Genomic DNA, 24,804 nt, shown 5'->3' with positions numbered 1-24,804 from the left:
CAAGTCTAGACTGTGTGTGTGTATGTGTGTGTGTGTGTGTGTGTGTGTGTGTGTGTGTGTGTGTGTGTGTGTGTGTGTGTGTGTGTGTGTGTATGTATGCAACTCTACTGTTTATAGTTCATAGCATGTTCAGTTTAAACAGCACAGACATCCTATGATGCCAGTAGAGATGGTATCTTAACTGTGTAAACAATAAAATAATATTCACATTCAAAAGCAACATCATGTTCAGGTCAGCAAGCCTCATGCCTAAGCCATATTCTTAGACAAATGTACTGCATGTTCAAAATTATTTAAGTGGATAAGGGTTTAACAGAAACACATCATCTAAAATAGGTCTGATTATAAAGACGATATAATAATTGCATATGTAATAGTAAAATAATTCTAACATTAAATAGAAAATAATCTGAATAAATGGTAGTGTATAAGACTCAATACTATACATCTAAAATGATAAACATGTTAGACAACAAGTATATTTAATTTATACTTCAATAATGTAAGTGCTTAAGAAGGCCTGTCAGCTGTCCCTGTTTTAGAGGAACACTGCTATTTGCATGCCTGATTTATCCTTGTACACAATGTTCTTATTTTTGTAGGCATTTCCTATTTTTAGGCTTGATTTACCCCTTCACAAAATTTACTGAATCCCCCTCATCAGGCGTGATTTTTGAAACTTTATAGTACACCAAAAAAATCACACTACATGACCAACATACAAATGAAACCAATAACGTAAAGAAAGAAGACACGTCCTACATCTGTTTTTTTCAAACAAAAATAAATGATGTTGTGCAGTAGAATTTTGTAATACAGTTAATTTCTACACAGTTTATACCTTCTATTTGACAATTTGCTTATATTTTTTAATTATTTTTGTTACTCTCTGGTTTTATACATGTGTTTCCAAGCAGTATCACACATTCCTTCTGGAAGCAGGAGGAGTTATGTATTTGGTATTCAGATTTTATGCTAATCGGATTTCCAGATTTTTGGCTAAATGCCATTACTTTTCAAGTGCTCTTGCTCCTATTTTCAATGTCTGCAGGTTGAGAGGTATGTGCCTAAAAAATGGTATTTTTTAAAAAATGCGATCATTTTACCAAACTGAAATTCATTGACCCTGACTTTACAAAATGTAAAGAGAACAAAAGTAGATATGAGAAAACTCCCTTTAAAAACAATAACAAAAATGACCCATTGAGGAGTTGTGCCTTAGTATCCACCGACATTTTATATTTAACTCTAAAGTTACTGCACATAATGTCAAAAATGCATTTTCTCCCACCAAAAAATGCACAAACTCCTAAGAAAACTATGCTTTTCAACATGCTATATTTTCCATTTTCCTTTTTTTAGGGACAGTGATCTTCAGCTGAGGGGACTATTTCTACTAAATCTATTTTAATGATTCATGTAGCAACACTTTTGTTCTTGTGAAAACAATCACGCACCAGAATCTCTCCTGAAAATAAGCCATTGACCAAGTGGGACTTCCAGTCAAAAAGGAGCAAATAAGAATAAGTAAAGAAACATGAAAAGTTGTATAATGTGATTTATTATAAGATATTTTTTGAAAATCTTTCAAGGAATTACAAGTAGAAATCTTATTGTATTGTATAGGCTTAGTATTTTCACCAAACTTTGAATATATTTCACTTAATTAAGCAAAATTACTGTCTAATGTCAGTTATTTCATTTATTTATGTATAGCTAAATGTCTGAAATGATAATAAACAGTTTTATTAGTGCAAATAATAATTATTCTACACTGAACTGTTCATATGATGTATTTACATATAAATGTTGCTGAACTATCAATGCAATGTTTACACAGAAACTTAATAGGTTTCATCCATAGCCTACATAATAATTACTGTAATGCACAGATAAAGTACTTTATAAACATATAATTGTATTCATCTTTTTAAGTCTTGTGGAACTAGCTACCCAAAATAAATTTGTTTCTATTTCCTGCATGATTAATTTTCTTAACAGTCTGGTGAGGAGAATTATTTTATTGCTGAGAAAGTTACTGGTACTACATAAAAGTGCATATAACTTATAACTAATACACTATAAGCAGATGTTTGATAAAGTACAGAATATATTTTCTATTTTAAAAGCAATATTTTTCTTTGTTATTAAATGTACAGCTCAAAAATAGGCACAAAAACAGGAGCACACACATATATGTGTTTGTGTGTGTGTGTGTGTGTGTGTGTGTATATATATATATATATATATATATATATATATATATATATATATATATATATATATATAGATCCCCTTCAGAATTTTGACTAAATATAAAGTTGCACTTCATATGGTTGACCATATGATTGACTATATGACATGTGGAAGCTTTTGTTTGGAGATCACTGTACAGTGGGGATTAGGGAATTTACCCTTTTCCCCACTGTAGTGCAGTCTGAGAATTGGAGTATTTATTATATGCAGGGGGTGTGGGGGATATACCCCCCATGTAGGTCCCCTGCAAAAATGTAGATTTTTGTTGTTTTCTGTCATTCAAATTTTCAGAAAGTTGATCATATGCTTTTGACTATATGAAGTTCGACTTTCTGTTAAGTCGATCTTCTGAAGTAGATCCATCTATATATATAATACACACACACACACCATCACACACACACATATATATATATATATATATATATATATATATATATATATATATATATATATATATATTTATATATGCATGCTTGTGGCACATGGAAAAATTCTTCTCTGCCACTTGCTCAGAAAAGCAAGTGCTCTATCTCCCACTACACTGATCTACCATAACAACTTAGCAATCCCAACATCCAGCCCTGTAAAGCTGTATAGCCCTACCAAGCCCAAAAATCTAACATTGAAACTCCACCTCATTCCTAACCAGAGTCCTTGCTCCCTTACTCTAAAGGTCCCCATTCACTCCCTAGCCCTAAAAATCCTGAAGTCTTCACTTAACCTTGAACAGTGCACTCAAGTAATGTGTGGTAGATGACTGTCAAACTCATATTTGCATTTGAGCATGAGTGGCAATCTACACAAGCTACAAGAAGCATGAATCCCTGGCTTCAAGGCAGTGTCTTTGAGTGCTTGGGATTCAAGAACTCAAGCACTCAAGCACTTGTAGTACAACAGTTTGATATATATATATATATATATATATATATATATATATATATATATATATACATACATATACACATATACATATATTACATTCACATAAAAATTGTGCAAGACAATTGGTTCCGACTACAGCACTTAAGAGGAAATTCATCTGAACTGTCTGTTTTTTAAGCAAAACATATCTTACATAACAGATATACTTAAATGTGGCTAACTTGTATAATGAAGTAATAATACCATTTATTTATTGCAATCATTTTATTTGCATGTGTCACTTGTCAAACATCACAGTTTATCATAAACAACTAAATTAACAATCAAATTTTGACATAACATCTATAAAAATTATGGTATATTATTTATATATTTTTACCACATTGCCTCTTCTCATCAGCTATACAAAATTAGGGCATGTTTACATTTATACAATGCAGACACAACATTAATGTTCTTATGCTGTTAGAATTTTATGTGGGATGTATTTATCAATATTTTGCAAGTGAAATATGTTTCATATATAGTACACAGAGGACAAAAACAAAGCTCACACTAATTTTAAATTATTTTGTAAAGTTACTTGTGTATTCTCAATTTGTAAGCAAAGAAGGTAAATAGAAATAATATAGAAAATATACCACATTGTTTAGAATGGAAACATAAGAAGTACAATTACGTTTATCACACTGAACTGAAAATATCTGAAGAACAAGAAATATGCTAAATGCTAAAATCTCAACATTAAAAAATGTTGTCAGATTTAGCTGTTGCTTAATATTACACTATTCCAGAAGAAGTTTGTACTGGATAGGATACATACTCTACACAAAATAAAGTATTTTGTAACTGGAATTACATACCTTAAGAAAGATTAATATGTTATCTGCAGTCCAACTTCATGTTCCAATGACCATGAAATAAAATATTACCAAAACAGCAAACGTGTTGTAGTTTTTCAGTCATAAACTGAGTTACATTCCTTTATTTTGCTGTCTTTTTTAGAAGAAAACTCAAGGCAGCAAAAGTAAACATAAAAGAAACAGTAAAATGTGTTGTGAGGAGGAGAGCTGGGCAGCTGTGAAATGATATATCTATGAATAATGAAACAGGTGCAGAGAACCTGAGAAGCTGGCAAAGAACCTTCTGAAACCAAGCTGTAGCTCCACCCCTCTTCAGGTACTGCTGGAACAACAGGCTGTGACAACATATGTTTGTCATACAGAGTTTAGTTATTTTAATTAGAAATAAGGAACCATAATTACTTGCTTTCATCCACACATGTCATTTAGGTAATATATTCATATATATATATATATATATATATATATATATATGTATAGAGAGAGAGAGAGGGGGGGATAAATGTAGATAACTGGCACTTTTATTAGTGTTTGTGTCTTTCTTAGTCTGCTGGTGCTATATATTTTCTTATGAGATTACATACTGTAAGAAATATTGATGCTATTAGAAATATGCAGAATGATAATTTTTACTTCTTCATTATGGCTGTAACTCACAGGATACTACTTTACAAACGTCATCACAAACAGGGACTTCACATCTTCTGAAAGGCAAGGTACAATATGACAAATTCTTATTTTCTAAATGCAGTAGATCATGGAGCAGAACATGTATAGAAGGGAATACCTTCATGGTCTATGGATGATTTCTGATTAATTTATTAAATAATAATGTGAATTTTGTAAAGTTTTTTTATAATAAGAAGAATAACTGGTCAAGAAGTGATCGATAAAAAAGCTGAACAAGGTATAATGTGGGCAAAACACAATATAATCCTAGGCTAAATTAGAGAGTTAATTTTATAAAGTGATAAAACAGTTGTCTTTTTGTTTGATTCCCATCAAATGCCACAAATACAACTTCATATAACAGGCATACCTGGGAGAATAGGGTTTTCTACCGTAAAGTGAGAACAGTTAAATAACATTTTTTAAAAAATAATTTCAACTAATGTATGACTTTAGTGACCCTGCTTGTCATTTCTTTTGTTCTAATCAGAACATGTTCCAGATGTCTGGTGCCCTATGAAGCCTAACCAGTCCCTGAATATACTGCATTACCTTGCTTTTGTGTATTTATGTGTTATTATTCTCCACGTCACATGACATCTCCCAGTACTGCATACTATTGTATTTTCTTATTTAAACATTAATGCAGATAAATAACACAGGTATTGGGTAACCTGCTGGCACATCAAATGTTTTAGCTTATCTATTGTATGTTTAAGCAAAGTAGTTCATTATAATCTGTTTGTAGTTCTAAGTCTGTATTGCATGCTAACGTACAGTACATTTGCTGAAATGTATAATGTTAGTAAGAAAGGCTTTTCTCATCCAGGGTGAAATGATATACCACATGTGATGCATTATTCTTTTGCTTGTAACATAAGATTCTTGGAACAAATTTGAGGAATGCATCATTATCATCATCATCAAAAACAATAGTAGTACAGGAGTGTTATGATGAATAATTCTAAATGAACCAACCTGAACAAAATGGTCGTTCCAACACATCAGCTGGCTACTAAAGGACTGAGTATGATCTTTGTTCTGGTTACATTTTGCTTTGAGATTCAAACAATAATCTCTCTACTGATGTTGAATTGTGAAATAATCTAATCTTGTAATCTTTTTAAAAACATCCAACAGTGGATTAATGCAACTTTTGATTAATGAAAAATTGTTGCATACAGGTTATAGATAAATGGATTGCAGCCTGGCTGTTTTATTTCCTGGCCTGTCTCCCTGGACTAATGCAGATTTTACTGGAGAGGAGTAAAAGAGTATATTTTATTGCCTGGAGTTTTGGACAGTGCAAGGGATCTGATTTTGATTGTAATTTATGAATTGTTTTTCATCCATGGTAAGCATCTGTTGTTGGATGTTAAACATCCTTTTGGGCTTCTATCTGGGATGCTTAGGATAGGAGAGAACATTCCTTTTTAGCAGGCGAAATGTCAGAGTGTTCTACTTTTTTAGCATGTTTTAAATGATCAAATGCATTTTCTTTTAAATTAATTTATATTTATTCTTGAATCAGCATTTTCAAACTTCTGCCTGACTTACACTGGTCTGTAGACATGGATGGATCCATCTGTCAGTTGATCTTACACAAATCTGACTCTGGGTTGACTGTTGTACACCAATGTCTTAATGGATTCATATTTTATTTGATTTAAATATCACTTGTTTAATAGGTATGTATTATTTAATGTTGTTCTATAAAGTGCTGAGGATTAAGCAAGTAAACAAACTTATCATACATGTATTACTAATCCCTCACTCTCTTACACGTCCTATCCATCTCCTAGAGGGATCATGTTGACAACCACTGCTACTCACTGAGATTATAGCCTGGCAGGTTGTGTGGCTCAGTGGACTAGGGAAGTCAACATTAGTAATGGTGTTGATGGTTCAAATCTAGAAATCTAGAAGTTTTCAAGGCAAAGGGGATTTGCTTAGTGTCTTTGGTGAAAATGGAAGTACGCTGACAAATCTTTCTTCTGTATTCCATATGCATGCATTTAAACCAATGAGCAATTAAAGAGTCACTGATCTACCTTACTTTGCAATGTGGGAGGAAACAGGAGCACCAGGAGAAAACCCATATGAATACTGGGAGGTCATACAAACTCCATACAGAAGGCACACTGCACAGCACCCATCCATTATATGTCTGTTTCTTTACTACCCTTTTATACACTTATTATCTGTTTCAAAATAACACTGCACTGTGCCATAAGTAGGACCCAGTCTGTCCTAGATTGTACGTTATGTATTGCATAAGTTATTCCAGAACTTACACAAAAATTTGTGCCACAATTCTCCAAGTACTGAGATAAGACAGGGACCCAGTAACCTTCATGATATGGCTTGAATTGGATGCTGCTAGCGGGATAATGTGCTGTCTTTACCTAAGGAAGTATTTTGAAGAACCTATGGAAATCAAGAAAGTACTAAAAGAATGCATTATTCTCCACAGTGGGACATGTATATTCTTCACAATATAACAACAGAGTAGCTGACAGTACTACTTAGGATGTGACTGATGTTCTTAGCTGATTATTTGTTTTGAAACAGTGTTTTTCAAATGATAAGGCTCACCTCCTTTTCGGGGCTAATAGTCTACTTCTGGGGAGACCTAAACACATCTGAGGATGCTGTGATTTTAAAATACTGATGCTGAGGTGTTCATTCTTTCATTTTGTTCCTTTCTTTTTTATTTGAATTATCATCATAAATGTGAAATAAATAAATTAATGAAATCACTAATTTGACTACAAATCAGTGGTGAAATATTAAGCATAGCGAAACTTTCCATACTCCATATATGCATGTGTGTGTGTTATATCTCTCACCTATACAGATTTTCACAGAATGTTCAGATTTTGGCCTCATATTTTTTGGTCCGTTTTTCATAAAATTGTGGTTTTCGAGCAAATTAGCGTTAAATTATTAAAGACTGAAGTTAGAAAATAATGACAGACATTTGAGTTTCAGACTTTATATATCCTTAAATTCATGCTAATGCAAAACCAGTTATTCTATCAACTTTCTAAGTTTGTAAGAGCAATGTTTAAAAATTGTCCCTATTTTTGGGCCTTTGTCCCATTTTAATTATGGATTTGTCCTGATTTCTTGCTCTGAGGTTGAGAGGTATGTGTGTGTGTGTGTGTGTGTGTGTGTGTGTGTGTGTGTGTGTGTGTGTGTAGGGACTACTGTAATCAGATCAAATTACTGCTGATACATTCATTTTGATGAGGAGACCTAGTGTGTTTTTATGCTGTATATTAGGACAACACATTAATTTTATACGTAGGAAGAGTCTCACAGTGTTTTTAATGGTTTAATTGAAGAAGACTGTGACAATATTTGAGAATATATGTTTTAGAAAATCTGGAAGCAGTGCAAGAGTATATGAAAACTGATATGTTCTAAAAATGTCATAATCTGATTCTGGGATTTTAGACATTGTCTAAATTAAGTAAAGTTAAGTTTTCTAGATTTCAAGTAAAATGTTACAAAAAGATATAGATATCTGATTAGATCAATTAAATTCCAAACAACACCGCAATACAGTCAAAAAATTAATAAGTGCTATGGTGTTAACAAGTAAGGATCAAAATGTAAACACAAGAAAATACAGTTGTATAAGTGGAACTTACCATAACAGTAGATGTTCTAATTGATCACTGTTGCAGTAGCCTTAGGATATGACCAACCAGAGATATTTTCAAAGTGTAAAGGTGCCTTGCACTCTGTCAGGAACTCAAGAAAAGCTCCATATAAAAGGCAGTTAGTGCAACAAAAAGCCTCAGAATTGTCTTTCCTCAAGAAGGTAGGATAGGGCTCTGATAGGTAAATAGTAGGATGAAAATATTAAAACATATAACTGTATGTGAAATCATACATAAGAGAAGTATTTACATCCACACCCTGGCAAAAGAGTTAAGGCATTAGAAGGGGAGTAGTGGTAGGGGATGGCTAATTCAACAGTGACCAATTAGAACATCTACTTCTATGCTAAGTTCCACTTAGAGTTGCACTATGTCCAACACTGGATCAATGTTGCAGTAACTTAAGCTATATGAGTAGGCTACCATAGCTTAGAAAAATAAGAAAGAGGGAAATATTTATGAATTCTGGAACCCCTGGTACGTGGTCCTAGAGAAGCTAATTTAGGACTTGGAAAAGGAATCCAGTGTATGTATATATATATATATATATATATATATATATATATATATACATATACACATATATATATATATACACACACACACACACACACACACACACATATACATATACATATATATATATATATATATATATATATATATATATATATATATATATATATATATATACACAGTGGTTTGTAAAAGGACAAAGGAGGACCAAGTTGCTGCCCTTAGAAAGCCTATGCAGTCACCCCTTTCCAAAAAAAGCTACAGAAGAAGCCATGGCCCTGGCAAAGTGGGGGCTAACCCTTCCTGGAAGTGAATTGCTATTGTGATAACAGCGGAAGAAATAGCATGGGACAACCGTTACAAATGATGTGCTTTGACACTGGTAGTCGTTTATTTTGCCTTCACAGGAACCAACACCTAATGAGACATTCTGATGGAGTTTATGATATTCAAGTAATGTCTGTGCTGCCTGTTGGTATCCAAACTAAGAATAATTATTTCTCCCTTGTAGTAAGGTTCAGGAAAAATACAGGGAGAACAATAGATTTGGATAAAGGTAAACTCTGAGGCATAGAATAAGGATTTGCTCTCTAGAAACCCTGTGCATATGAAAAATGAGATAGAGTTGTCTCACCATAGGAGCTTGTAACTCAGTTTTCTTGCAGAAATAAGAGCAAAGAGAAACACAATTTTCCAAATAAGAATATCAAATAACCTAATTAGGTAGTTCAAAAGGAACAAGCATCAAATTAAAAGTTTTGCAATTAGGAATCTCAACATAGCCTAATGGGCTGGTTCAAAAGAAAATGTGTCAGTTTTTTTATACAAAGATCCTATGGAAAAGCCACTTGTTTTAAAGGAGGATGGAAAAGTACAACCCCTTCAAAAACTGCATTTAAAACGAGTAGAAGGGAAGATGAGGAGAAATGGAGAAAAGATGAAACTTAATAGAAGTGTAATGCTGGCCAGAGGACAATAATTCAAGTAATCTAGAATCAGAGGCAACTGGTCTTCAAAGGTCCTGGTTCTTAGTATGGCATCAACTAGAATATATTTTGCACTTACCCACATCTGATTTTCTAGTAGCAGGTATTTTGCCTTCTTTAGTAGTTGCTGCACATCTTCAGAAAAAAATGGTGCCTAAAAGACCTCAAAACCTTTAGTCCAGGCAGTAAATTGAAGAATAAACTGGTTGGTGTGTATCAAACCACCCCTGTTTTATGTAAATCCAGAAAGTGGGGAATCAATGACAAATGCCCATGGCCTATATCAAATTAATGGAGAACCACAGATGTTTTGGTCAGAAGATAGTTACCACCACTATCTCTGTGGAATCCCTCTGAAATTTTTACAAAAATGTTTGGCATGAGTGGAAAGGGTAGGAGGGCACAGAAGAACATTGCTGTTCAGGGAAATGAGAAAACATCTGCTTTCCAGGGATACTGCTTAACCTCTTAGCACAAGAAATCTGGACAAATCCAAAATGAACAGGGGTACAAATATCCAAAAATAGGGACAGATTTTAAATATTCCTCATATTAACTTAGAAAGGTGCTAGAATAAAAGGTGTTGTGCTAACATAAATTTTCTGAAGGATATGAAGCCTGAAACTAAAATGTCTATGATTATTTAGTGACTTTAATCCTTAAAGATTTGCCAAACAATTACAAATTTTATGAGTAACGAATTGATAATATGAGGCAAAAATTTGTACATTCTAATTCTAAATCTGGACAATTGACATGTATTACTCCAGGCCCATTGCATAGAATTCTGAAGCAGAATTTCTTTAACTGTCTGTTTTCAAAGGTTGCAGACAGAACTATTTGAGGTATTCTCCAAGTTGGATCCATTTCTGGAAGACCCTTAGAGCAGTTCCCTACACTGATGAGGATCTGTCCTGGTCCTTATCGGTTTTTATGTTGTAATGTCTTGCTCTGAATGCATGAAGCCTGAAGAGTCAAATGAGCTGAGATGTTGCCCCTCAGACAATTATGACAATTCTGCAAAGGTGTTAAGGTGTGCTAACCTACAGAGGTCCTGAGGATCAGAGATGATTAAGGGCTAAAGAGCATTGACAGTTGCCAACATCTCTTTATAATGTGTGCAATTTTTGTTTGTCCTTCTTGTTCCACAGATCTTGCAATTTCAGCCAATTCTGATATAGCCCCCCAAAGAAATTCTGAAGCATCAATTCTGGCAAACTGAGAAAGAAGATGAAGGGAGAAGTGGAGGGCAGGATTGAGAGATACTTGGTTCAGTCATCGTTATAACTCCCTTCTTACAAATCTCAACACTGGAATCTCAAAAGATAAAGGATGCTCATGTTGAGGCCAGACTGACCAGAATACCACTGGAATTTGCTCATGTAAAGTTGGGCCCAAAGGATCATGATAATCACAGAGATCATGAAACCAGAATCTTGAGATATTCCTAGGTGGAAAACAGTGTCTAGCTGGAAAAGATAAAGAAGTTTGTTTTCTTTGTACAGGCCTACCCTATCCCAAGGTACATTCTCTTCATATGGATGCATTGAAAAAATACTTCCCAGAAAAAGTAGTTTGTGAGCAGAAAGAAAGATGGTTTCAGGAAGTTCATCTGAAACTTCCAGATTTAAAAGGATCTCTGATGCATGTCAAAGAATCCTAATATTTGGGAGAAAAGCCTGCAATTAAGAACTATGTCTATAAATGGAAATATGTGAATGACACTTTGTAAATACCCTTGGGGCAAAGGATTGCCCATGGAGTAAGACAGACACATAAAATCTTAAATAAAAACGTGTAATTTAGAATGAAATGATAATCATCTTTTAAATCTAACATTACAGTGAAACTGAGGACTGTAACTGGGGTAACAAGGGAAGATCTAATATGATTCTCCAAGATGCTTCTTTCTTTGGTACCAGGCAATCAACAATTCTTGTATAAAAACCTTTTTGTTTCAGACCTCGGAGCAGAAATACTATGATCACCTGAGATTATGCTAGTTCCAAAAGTGGAGGAAAGAACAATGTTAGTTTACTGTATGATGAGGGAACCCTAGAAAAAAGGCAGGGGACACCTACTGTCATCTGAATTACTGTGGGAATATTCTCAGAAGCCATCTGTCTGAGAAAACATATTGCCATTGGGGAAGAAAAGGCCTACACTGAAGGATAGATTACAGGGATTGCTTGGGGGGGGGGAAGGTGCTGCAGAGGGCAAACAGACTCTTTGGTCTGTCTCTGGCATTGGGGGCTCCCCTTTCTTCTTTGAGCCCTTATGCTACTGCCTTTTTTAATAAACTGTCTGTTTGACCCTTGTTATGACTGCTGGATATATTCTGAAAAAGGTCCTGAAAAGGAAATAATATCCCTCTAGCAACAAATATTTAGGACCACAGCAGCAGCAGCATAAAGGCCAGTTACAACAACTTTAATATCTGATGGAAAGGTTTGAGAACGTAACCAACCAATATTTTTCACAACGAAAGCAGAAGCAGTAGCTCTGGATATAGCACTAGCAGACTCATAAGAGCATCTTAAAGTGTGTTTGGTTACATGAGTAACAGAGACAATAAGGTGCGCAATGAAAGTTTAACTTCTAAAGAAAGAAGATTAATAGGTAACTTTCATGTGTTCTCAAAAGAAGCCAGTAAAAATGTATTTCTTTTTTTAAAACACATAAGCCTGTTAATTCCATCTGCTGAAGGATAAAATAACAGAAGAAAAAACTCTGGCCCCAAGTTTATCAAATGCAGTGCTTTCCCAGCCTGAAAAAAGAAATAGGATAGCATTCACCAAAATAATCAGCAGTAGACAGCTTTGATAAGGAAACAGCTGCCTAATCAGATGTGGAATAGGAAAAAGGCTATTCAAGTGTCTGAAGTGCTATATATAATCTTCCAGCCTTTTTAGGGATATGTGGTTGATTGCTCAGGCAAAGAGCAAGCTGTTAATAAAACAGCCACTTCTTCTTCTTCTTTCGGCTTTTTCCCGGTTAGGGGTCGCCACAGTGGATCACCTGTCCACTCATGATTGGCAGTAGAGTTATACAGTGTCAAGTTGCCAGCCCAGCACCCAACCTTCCACAGAAGGCACACACATGCACACACTCACACCTAGGGTCAATTTAGAGTGTCCAATCCACCTACAGCATGTCTTTGGGATGTGGGAGGAAACCGGAGCACCTGGAGGAAACCCATGCGACCACAGGGAGGACATGCAGACTCGGCACAGAAGGCACCCCAGCCGAGAATTGAACCTGAGAACCTCTTGCTGTGAGGTGGTAACACTAACTGCTGCACCACCGTGGCCACCCTGTTAATGAAACAGCCACTAGGGCAGCTTCAAGCTGAGGAAAATCTAGCTGTAACAAGTCATAAAACATCTGCTGTAAGATATGGATTTTGATCTCTTCCCACTGAAATAAATCTTTAACATTGCTATAGTTTCAGAAAAGAAAACCATACTGGAGAGAAAGCTGAAGAAACACTTTCCTCATAAACAGAATCTTCAGCTTAACTCATTGCTTACTACAACAGTATAATCAGCATGAAAGTGGCACTCCTGTCTAGCCTGTAGGTGCATTCACTTTAACAGGAGAGCTTCCAATATTCCTGTGACGAGCATCCTTGCTGCTGTTTTCAAACTATTTTATTTAAAGTACTGTTACTGATACATACCTCAAACTAACCTTAGTATGTGGCATGTGGCTGTACCAATTCAAAATTAATGCTTTGCATTTGAATTTTTAAAGAATAATGGAGTTCTACTTTGCACACTTTGACTGTTTTTTTTTAGTAGCAATTGGAGTCTTACAGAAAATTATTCTTCTCTTAGTTAGACTTCAGTTGCTCTATCATTAATGATTATTAGTAAATATTTAAAAATAAACTTCCAAAGTCTTTTTAAGAAGAAAAAGCTTCTTAACATGGCACTGGTTATTGTTCTCCACCCACTGCCACTTCAGTGCTACACAGCTTCCAATCACTTCACTGGATTCTGATCCCATAAGTAAATACTGTTGATTAGGAGCTGCAAAGATATGAATTATAGGGTCCCATTGGTTTGCTTCATACTTATATAAGGAGCATTCAGGATCATTTTTGCTTTATTTCTTTGTTTAATTTTTTACTTTTTTAAGTAATTGCATACTTGAGGAGAACTATCACTGATGAGGAAGACTACAAAAGATCATAGGAATTTTTTATTATAAGTATTTTCTGCTTGTATTAAATGCATATATTCCTGAATGATGATTGCCTGGTCCATCTTTTCTATGTCCCACTTTTTCCTGCACTCCTTCTTTCTTCTGACGACTTCCTGGATTTCTGTATTTCACCACCATCTTTCCTTATGTACTTTATTTCCATACCTGGCTCAGATGCATATCTGTTCGATAGTCCTCACGCATGCTGTTTCGAGGCACCACCATTCTTCTTCATCTCCACCTCTTTCCTCTTCTTCCATATTGTATTAGAAACCTGAGTAATTCCTTGAACATTTGTGCTTTCTTTCCAGTCAACTTCCAGGTCTTCAGCTGAGTCTCTGTTGAACCTTTCCTGACCACTGCTTGCAACTGATTGTGGCAACCAGTCTGCTAAGAGCCAGATGTTTTACTGGGGATGACTTTGCAAGCTCTGATTCTACCACAGTGCCCCTTTCCTAACTAGGTGGATATTAATCTGAGCTGTATGTTGGTTACTCTTGTAGGAGATCTTGTGACTGTCTTTCTTGATGAACCATGTGTTGACCACCATCAAGCCACTTGCAAGACACAAGTCTAGAATGGCTTCTTCTTCTTAACCCATGTGGGCCATATATGTTGACCCAGGCAGTTCTCATACCTGTTCAGTCTGTCCCTGATACGTGCATTCAGGTCCCACATTATCAACACTATGTTATCCAGCTTTGTATAGTAGGCCCTGCAACTGCTGCCTGAATCATCTCTTTTCCACACTATCACAACACAACCCTGCTGTGGGCTACAGGCTGGGATTATGAATATTGCTGTACTACCCTATTATCTTTACAATGGAGTCTGGTTGCCATGACTGCTTCACTAATTCTGATGACATATGTTGGTGTCTTCTTAAGACCCTCCCTCACTACAATTCCCACACTATTTCTAGTGTGTCATACTCTTGAGTATTATATTATGGATTCCAAGCCAAGTGGCTTTGCTGCACTGCCCTTCCATCATATTTTCTGGATAGAGAGGATGCCTAGCATCCTCCTTACCATCATGTCATCATCTTCCTAGCTGAGTCCTGTAAGTGAACCCATATTCAGTGCAGCAATTCATAGCTCATGCTTGGCAGGTTTGTTTTATTTTGTCCAGCTTTCACTCAACAGAGCTATCCAGGGCTGCTGAACTTTATGAAAGCTTAAAGATCCCTGCTACAGTAAGCATGGATCTCTGGGCCTATGGTGTAGGTTGGAGTAGGCCAGATCATCAACCCACTTATCAGTGACAGATACCCATGACCATTTTTAGTGACATTAGTTAACATGATCAAATCACCAAGAGCCAGTTTTTACACCATTGAGTGACTAGTCCTGACCATTGCGCTATTCTTTGGTGAGTTTGAGATAGAAATTCTCAGCATGTTTTTGGAGGGCAGGAAAAACCCCACAGAAAAGAGGGAGAAATTGTACCTCCATACTGGCAATTATCAAAGGTAAGGATCAAACATTGTACCTTGTGAGTGGGAGGGAAAGAGCTTAACCATTTATGCCAATTCTGTCTACCCACAGAGTCACTCTTCCATAGGACTAAAAAAAGATGAGATGGTTGGGTATTTGATAAGGACACTCTTGGGTGATTGTTAAGTAAGATGTTCTGACCAGAGATCACTGGAAGGAGGACATGGAGTAAGCCCAGTACACATAAGAGGAATAGTATATCTGGTGGCCTGGAAATCACTGAAGAGCTCCCAAGGAGAGATGAATTCTTTAGAGGCAGAAATCAGATCTTGTCCTACCACGATTAGCATGCTGCCTCTGTGACCCATGCCAAGAACACTGGACTTACGTTTGTGCATTTTCATTTCATCGGTCAATCCTTCTTTTACTGAAGCTGCTGTACTTGTTACAGATATATTTCCAAAAGGCATTTACTTCTCCTCAGTACTGATATAAGACGTGGCAGCATGACATAAAAATATACTATTCTGTCCTAATCAGAGTCTAGTTCTTCTTGAAGTGGATATGATCTTATTAAAGGTAAATGTAATCCGTTTTTCCACATTACGTATTTGTATGTACAAATATCATGCTCTTTTACTCATTCATTTATTCGTCATTCCTTTTTTCATTCTTCAAATATTTGAATACAATATATCCTTAATATAGTTTCAAATGCAGTTGAAATCTCTTTGCTAGATAATATTTACTTTTTAGCTATACAAAAGTGGGCCTCTGGAAAATTTTCTTGTGATTAAAAGTAACAGATTCATATCCAATTAAGGGCGTCCTCTTTGATTTATAATTGCTTGTTTTATTATAAGAAAAACTATTTAAACAATGCAGACAGTTCTTTACTTTGCCTGCTTACAATGACATAAAATGTATTATTCTGATAATTATGAAGGTAATAGTGGGAATAGTGACTAGTCTTTAAACTATGCAATCGAGATCTGAAGACAAGGAAAGAAAGGAAACAAATTAAAGTATCGACAACAGGGGACTTGAGATTAGTTAATCTACAAGAAAGACAAGATGAGAGTTGAGAAGACATCACTCGTTTTACCTTTTGCTGGCCATTGGTCACCCTGTGTTAGACTACTCAGAATAACCGGGCTGAAAGACTGGAGAGAAAAATATCATTTACTTTTCCTCTGGATGGATATCATTCACTGTTTTTAGATTGTTGACAAATACACTACAGTAATACCGTATAATAAACTAATCAGCAGCATTGCATAGTGTAGACTTCAGATCTTGTTAAGTCTAAATGTCCTCTGTATCAAAAAGATGTTAAGTATGTATGCCATGGCTTATTTTTCATCTTTATTGCCAACGGGAAAGCACTGGAAAGGTAACAGATCAGTGTATTATTTCTAGACAAAGTAAGGTTGATACTTTTTTAGAGGAAAAACTAAGATATGACTATGGCAGTTCTAAGGTGACTGCTCAAAGCTAAACCACCACTTTCAGGGATGTTCATTTCCTGCTAATTATTTCAAGGAAACACAGGTTGTATCACTATAAAACTTGCTCATCTAAACTCATTTGAACAGCTAGTATAACCAGTTAAAATGCATCTTCACCTAGGCAAGATTTACAACTTTCATGTACCAAAATGCAGAAATCAAAATCACCAGCTTCAAAGACTGATGAGAGGATAAGAAACTACATTTCTAGATTCACCTTTTCAGACACCTGAAAATAATACCAAACCTAAGAAATTTTGGGTAGCACAGCTTTTAGTTTCTCCAGGGAAAACTGAGATTCAGAAAGAATTGTTGGACAGATGTTTGCAATGAATGTTGAGGATACAGAGTTTGATTTTTTGTAAGTGCCTTTATAAAAAGATATCCCTGGTATCTAATGTTTCCCCCACACCAAATCTTTCATGTAACAAAATGTTGTTCTTATATTTTTTAACTGCCTTTAAGGTACAATATAAAGAGTGTATCCCTGGTATCTAGTATTCTACCCCAACGTTGTGTTATTTGGTTGTTAGCCTAGAAACATGTGGAGGTATGTCACCCCCTGCTACATACACATTCACATATTCATGCATATATCACATAAACACACACACAGCCTCCACATCCATTTTCAATCATGGATACACTCACATGTTCATTCACCCATATATATACACACATCTGTACACATACGTGCGCACACACACACACACACACACACACACACACACACACACACACACACACACACACACACACACACACTCACAGACACACACAGACCTGAGACTCAAACCTCTGCATGCACTCACAAATTCTGCTACACACAAACACACAAGCACATCCCAACACTATTCCACAGTGAAATAATTTAACTCCACATACCTCCCAGTGCACAGTCATCTTTGTTACTTGCTTGCCTGCAGTAGATATCATCTGGCTATAAGTGAGACTTATGATGTACAACTGAAAGAAGTGAAATAATTTAACACCACACATCTCCCATTTTCTGGCTGATCAGTGCACAGTTGTCCTTATTATTGGCTTGCCCACAGTAGATATCTTCTGGCTGTGCACAACTGAAAAGAAGTGAAATAATGTAACTCCACATACCACCTGACTAGGTACTTCAACAGAGGCAGCACATGTATATGTCATATGTGAGAAGAAATATTTCTGTAGGAAAACTTATTCCTGGAATACATGCTCTGCCATAAATAATTGTACACCATTAAGTATAAATGCATGCTCTGCAGTGTTAAGTACAGGCACAGAGAATGGCATGTTTTCTTCCAGAATTTTTAGCCTTTTAATTCCTTCCACTTACTCTATGAGAATCCATGCCCCCTCCCAATAAACTGAGATAATAACATAGCTTTTACAAGCTCATAGGTTTATAGCTGCAGATACAAATCTACTCTGTTCTAAGCATTGTTTTTGTACAGCAGTGTCTTTTTAATTTAAATAAATTTCAAAGGAAGAAGAAACCTGTATAGTAGTTACTGTACCTGTGTGATAACTCAAATTTTCTGTCTTCTGCACACTGAGCACACCCACAGTGATTACCTCCTGCTGGTGTGGGAATTATTGCCAGCTACACCCACTTCCCACCCCCAATCGCCCTCTCCATTCCACTATATTTATTGAAAAAGTCTCCATCAAGAACTCCACCTACTTCCCATCCCTCTTAAAGGTATATGCATAACTATAGACATACAACAGTCACATTTCTACATTTCCTCACGTCTAATACTCCAGTCAGCCAGCCCTTAAGCTAAACCTCCTTCTCTTTTCTTCTCCTGCCCTCCTGTTCATTCCTATAACTCTCCTATTTTTTTTATTTTATACACCGATCCAGTATTACCCTCAGTCTACTTCCTGGTTTTATCAGTTATTTTTTTCCTCTTACTTTATCATCACCCCTTCTAACTACTTCCTAATTTTAGCATACTTTTTTAACTCTTCAGTTTCATTCCTCCTCCTCCTCTCATTCCCTTCAGTTTCACTTCTAATCACTCCACATCTACAATGTTACTACTCTAGACAATTGTATTGTTTTCCCTCACAACAACTGCCTTCCTTGCATCTTGCCAACACCTACTTCTATATACAACTCTGCATACCTACCCCAGTCATCTCCCAAATGCTACACAATTCCAGCTATTAATAACTAGGCTGTTCTCTTCTGCTACTGTCCACTTCTTTATTACACCAACAACAACATATCAACAAGTCTTGGCTGCAGTCTTTTCACTTTTCACAAATGTGGTGACAGCCATTCTAACCCAGGTTCTGCAATAACTCAACAAAATAACAAGTCTGACACATCACAAAACAGTCATCCCCCAAAGCCCATATGGTCTACACCTACATAGCTAACCTTAGAAGTATAAGAAACAAACTTACTGATGTGCATGCCTGGGTAGCCTACCATTTCCCAGATACACTAGTAGCCACAGAAACTTGACTTAAATAAGAAATAAAAGATGAAGAAATCAGATATAACACCTTGAAACTTGACAGAACCCATAAACAAGGTGATAGTGTGGTTATTATCTACAAGAATACTTTAAGGCTCTCTGAAAAGTCATGATGCTCTGGCAGCTGTTATTGTTGATTTTTGTTAGAAGTTTTTGAGTGTCTATGCTAAAGTGTAACATTTCTAGAAGTCCATATTCTACTTTTATGTATTAGTACCTTCTTTGCTGAGGCTCTACAGGTTGATGACACTTTGTTCCACTCCTGCTCCATTCCTAGATGTCCCATTCCTCACTGCCTTAATAGTTACTTAACCACATCTGTAACCAGCACATATGTGTATTGTTTCTTAAGGATAAATAACAAGCTAACATCACTCCACAGTGCAGTCCTATATTTAAAACATAATCATTACAATTCCATGACCCAAGTTAACCAACAACTAACCCATTACATTACCACAGCCTAAGCAAATCCTAGAAAAACACTATACCAGACACATTACTTCTTTCTGTGATTAAAACAGTATTATAGTAACCAAGCTTAAGTGAAGAATTCATTCAACAAGCATATAATGAGTAAACAAAAACTAGTAGCAATACTTACAATCTTCAGCCTGCAAAACTTACTTTAGAACAATCCATGATATAAAGAATTTTAACCTGTTAGATAAACAACAAAATGCTACCCCATTCACTCAAATAACTACAGAAATATCTGTTTGGTGGGAAAACTGTAGTTATAACATATATAGTAGTCAAGAGAAACACTATTAAGGTAAGTACTCATAATCAGCCTAATAAAAAAATCCTTATCCTAGTAGTCCTTCTTTTAATATCATGAGGTGGAATACAACTAAACCTTGTACCAACATGCAAGCAAATTAAAATCCAAAATGCATTACAACTCTTTAGTGACTGTCTATGTTAACATGTGTGGCATAGATAATAAATGAACCCAAATGGAAGCTTGTCTATCATATCACAAGTCAAAATTATTTCAATCTCTGAGTTACAGATGAAGGAGAACCCATGGAGTCCATCAAGAATACCGATACCATCTCAATCCTCTGCAGCAACAGAACAAGGTCAAAGCACATGGTGGTCGCATTATAATCCTAAATAAACCAACAGTTTAAACATGTAGGACTACCTCCACAGCTGAAATAATAAAATGCTAAGAAATCTCCTTTAAAAATGAATATAAACACCACTGTTGCAGAAAGTATATCCCTTTATTCGCACACAAAGGAGTTCATCCCGCAAATAATGGAACTTCATCAGATAAAACAAATCATTACTGAACATCCTTTTAAAAAACTTCTTACCAATGAATAATCAAACTCAGCACACACTTACTTGAAATAGCCAATGAAGTTCATAACACAACTGAATATCATGGGCTATGATTAATCATCCCCCATCCAATCCACTTACAAAGAAATTCATCCAATCAAAAACACTTATTTTCACACACCTACACTGTTTTATCCAATAGAATTACAGTAATTTAAATAATCAGGAAGCAAAAACCTGCACATAAAATTCATGTTTTAAGTAGTACAAAACTGCAAATTCAGGTTAAAATACCAACATTAAGAATTAACATTCAACTAACCTTAAAAGCCTTTATATATACTTAATATAATTGAGTGTATTAGTAACGCTAATCTTGTCACACAAACTTACATTTACAAAGTCAAGATGACGGCTCAAAGCCGATGATATTTTGTTATACTAAAATATCATGAGCACGTATGACATCTATTGGGCATAATGTTGTTTAATCGATATCCCATCTCTAATTCTGTTCAAATAACAATGTGCCCAACACCAAGCATCTTTATTAACAAAACTGGGCTTGGAAACTATAAATTCATTCTGGCTAAATAAAAAATATATAATATATATAATACTACTAGCCTTTTATAGGCAAGCTTTTAATACAGATCCAAAATAATGGCTCAAAGGCCAAAAGTCATTTATTATTCCATAAGAACAAAATGCGCCAAAATCCTTTAGTGTTATTAATCAATGTCCGACATCTGAAACCACACACATATTAATATACCTAAAAATTGCCGAACAAACTTATTGAAAACATTAAAATCAAATCCATTAATTAAAAATTCATATTTCCATCCAGAATTAATAATTAAAAAACCTGACAGTATGTGAGGATATAATAAGTTATAATTATAACCAATCATATATCAGTTAAAAATGTTATCACCAATAACCTTACAAAAAATGCATAATCCAATCCTGACATGGATAGTTTCCTTTAAGCCAATAAGGTGAAAAAACAATCAAAACATCACCTTAGCATTGACAGTCAATTGTTGTCAATAACCAATAACCAACGGCATAAGAATTAATGGCCAATCACTGTTCAAGCCTAAATAAATATTAAATGGGACAGAAGATAACACACCCATTCTTCACCATAACAACAGATTGGTTAATAATTCACCAATAAGGTCACATATTTTGAACTAAACACCAATAGCCTTAAGGAACGGGTGTACTTTTGAAGAATGAAAGTTCACTACTTTGAACTTCAAAAGTACACCCACACTAACACAAAACTTTCGCGATCCCACTAGACCGAACAGGCTAGCATTCATGGACCTTAGGGTTAGGGCATGGGTCATGGTATGGGGATAGCCCTACTAGCTATCCCTTACCCTAACCCTTGCCCTAACCCTAAGGTTCGTAACTACCGCACAACATTGGAAGACATTCCAAATTGTTCTATGTCCTCCACTGTGGTGCGATAGTCCCGGACCTTAGGGTTAGGACACAGGTTAGGGTAAGGGGATAGTTAGTAGAGCTATCCCCTTACCTTGACCTGTGCCCTAACCCTAAGGTTTGTGACTATTGCACGACAGTGGAGGACATTCCAAATTGTGCTATGTCCTCCACTGTGGTGCAATAGTCACAGATCTTAGGGTTAGTTCACGGGTTAGGGTATGGGGATAGTTAGTAGGGCTAGCCCCTTACTTTGACCCATGCCCTAATCCTAAGGTCCATGACAATCACACCACTGTGGAGGACATAGCCTGTTTTTCAATGTCCTTCATTGTGGTGCAGTAGGTTAGGTCTAGTGAGCTTAAGCGAAAGTGCACTTTCGTTAAAGTGCACTTTCGCTTAAGTGGAGATGTTTTTTCCCATTTTGAAAAAGTGAATTTTCATTGTAGGAAAGTGCACCCTAAGGAACACATAAGACATACCGAGTACAGCATTTTACCACTAAACTTCCTACTAATCTCATCCAACCTCAACAAAATACAGCGCAAACACTAAATAAATTTCAAATATGATTCAAATGTGCTCAAATGTCACAGTAAACACCAACAAACAGCTATAAAGCTCAACAACTAAACAATGTTGAGTTGTAAGCACATATTGCACAACAAAAAAATAAGAAAAATACCGCAAATTGCCCAATCAACTACGGAACGAAACCTAGGTCGCCCATAATATGGCACAAGCAACCAAAACTTAAAAAAAACACTTGAAAATACTAACACCACTGTCATTATCTCTCAAAAAGTATATATATATATATATATATATATATATATATATATATATATATATATATATTATATATATATATATATATATATATATATATATATATATATATATACACATATATATATATATATATATATATATATATATATATATATATATATATATATATATATATATATATATATATATATATAAAAACAAAGCAATATAATATATAGCTAAATTTCAACGCATTTACATCTATAATTATCTTTTAATTTTAGCAGACATGCTACCAAAGCTACCTCATTTAAACCTGGCCATAGATGTGCGGCAAGCCGCAATTGTCATGATAATTCGGCCTTCTCATGCACTAAAGACCAAGCCCCACCTCTGTCTGAATAAACCAAAGTTTGTAATGCAAAAAATTAAAAAATGACCATTATTTTTAGAAATATACCTATATAGAGCATTTGTAGTTTTGTTAAGCCGAATATCTGATAAATGTTCACTAATTCGGTTTTTAAGTATCCTTTCAGTCTTGCCCACGTAAAAACATGGGGAATTTGAACATTTGGCACAATATACTACTTTTTTATATTACAGCCAGGTTTACCTTTAATGTATATTGTTTGACAATTGATGGTGACTTGACTTGTAGTTAAAATATGCTTACAGAAAGCACAAGCCCCACATTTAGTCATCCAACCTTTATTAACAAGAAGCCTAGAATGTTCAAAAATATTTTTTTAAATTAAAACCTCTTTTAAAAACAATTCTAGGTTTATCTCTTAAATGATTTCTAAGGCTAGTATCATTCAATAATACACCCCAATTTTTATTACAAATATTCCTAATAGCATTACTATCATCACCACTGAAGGCTGTAATGAAAACATTATTGTACATATTACTCTCCTATTTACTAGAAAATTCATTAATCCTATCGGATGTATCCAAAACTAATTCTAAATCATCTGTTACAATTATATCCGAATTTAACCCATCTGATATAAACATATCAGCATAATTAGAATTCAGCAAGGGTTTAAAATGTAAAATGGCCATTAATTCCTTTTTCTTTTACTTCTACAATAAGTTCAGTGATAAAAAGATCAGGATAACCTCAATTTAAAAACATGATTCTCAGAAATTCACATTCTTAAACAAAATCAAACCAATCTGTAACCATTTCAGTGGCTCGAACTAACTGTCCTTTTACAATCGCTCACTTTTGAAAGGTTGGATGATTGCTTTGAAAGTGAAGAAACGAATTACAGTAGGTGGGCTTGCGATATATCTTAGATACCAATCTGTGATTTTTACTATCCTTCTTTAATAAAACATCCAGATAGGCAATCTGCACATTATCAACTGCATGATAAAATAAAGAAAATCAGTAGTGTTGTTGATATAAGATATAAAAGAACTAATTTCACTATTGTCTCCAGACCATAAAATGCAGATATCATCTTGGTATCTAAGATACAAATCACAATATGGAAAATAAGATGAATTTAACAAATATTTATATTCCCACATAATCATAACAATATTAGTGTATAGCCCACCACATGCAGAACCCATAGCAATACTACCTTGCTGTAATTAAATTTCATTTTCACATAGAATGAAATTAAACTTCAACACTACATCTAAAAGAAGCTCATATGTGTTAACACTATCTTGTGTTAACCCTTTTTTGGGTTAAAAATTCAATAAACCATTCTTCACCGATGGAATGTGGGATTGTGGTGTAAAAATCTTTGATGTCAATTGTAATGAATGTCCAATTTTCATTACAGGACAATC

General features: G+C 35.1%; 1 protein-coding gene across 13 annotated transcripts in view; it reads right to left on the bottom strand.

The window, feature by feature from the left end:
- Window positions 1-24,804, bottom strand: part of OTOF (otoferlin) — a 2,911,272-nt gene that overhangs the window by 1,016,952 nt on the left and 1,869,516 nt on the right. The gene's annotated exons all lie outside the window — the stretch shown is intronic.

This window comes from Protopterus annectens, chromosome 2.part1 (assembly GCF_019279795.1).
Source record: "Protopterus annectens isolate FY-2018-M chromosome 2.part1, PAN1.0, whole genome shotgun sequence".
Taxonomy (NCBI): Eukaryota; Metazoa; Chordata; order Ceratodontiformes; family Protopteridae; genus Protopterus; species Protopterus annectens.
This window is presented reverse-complemented; position numbering and strand designations above follow the sequence as displayed.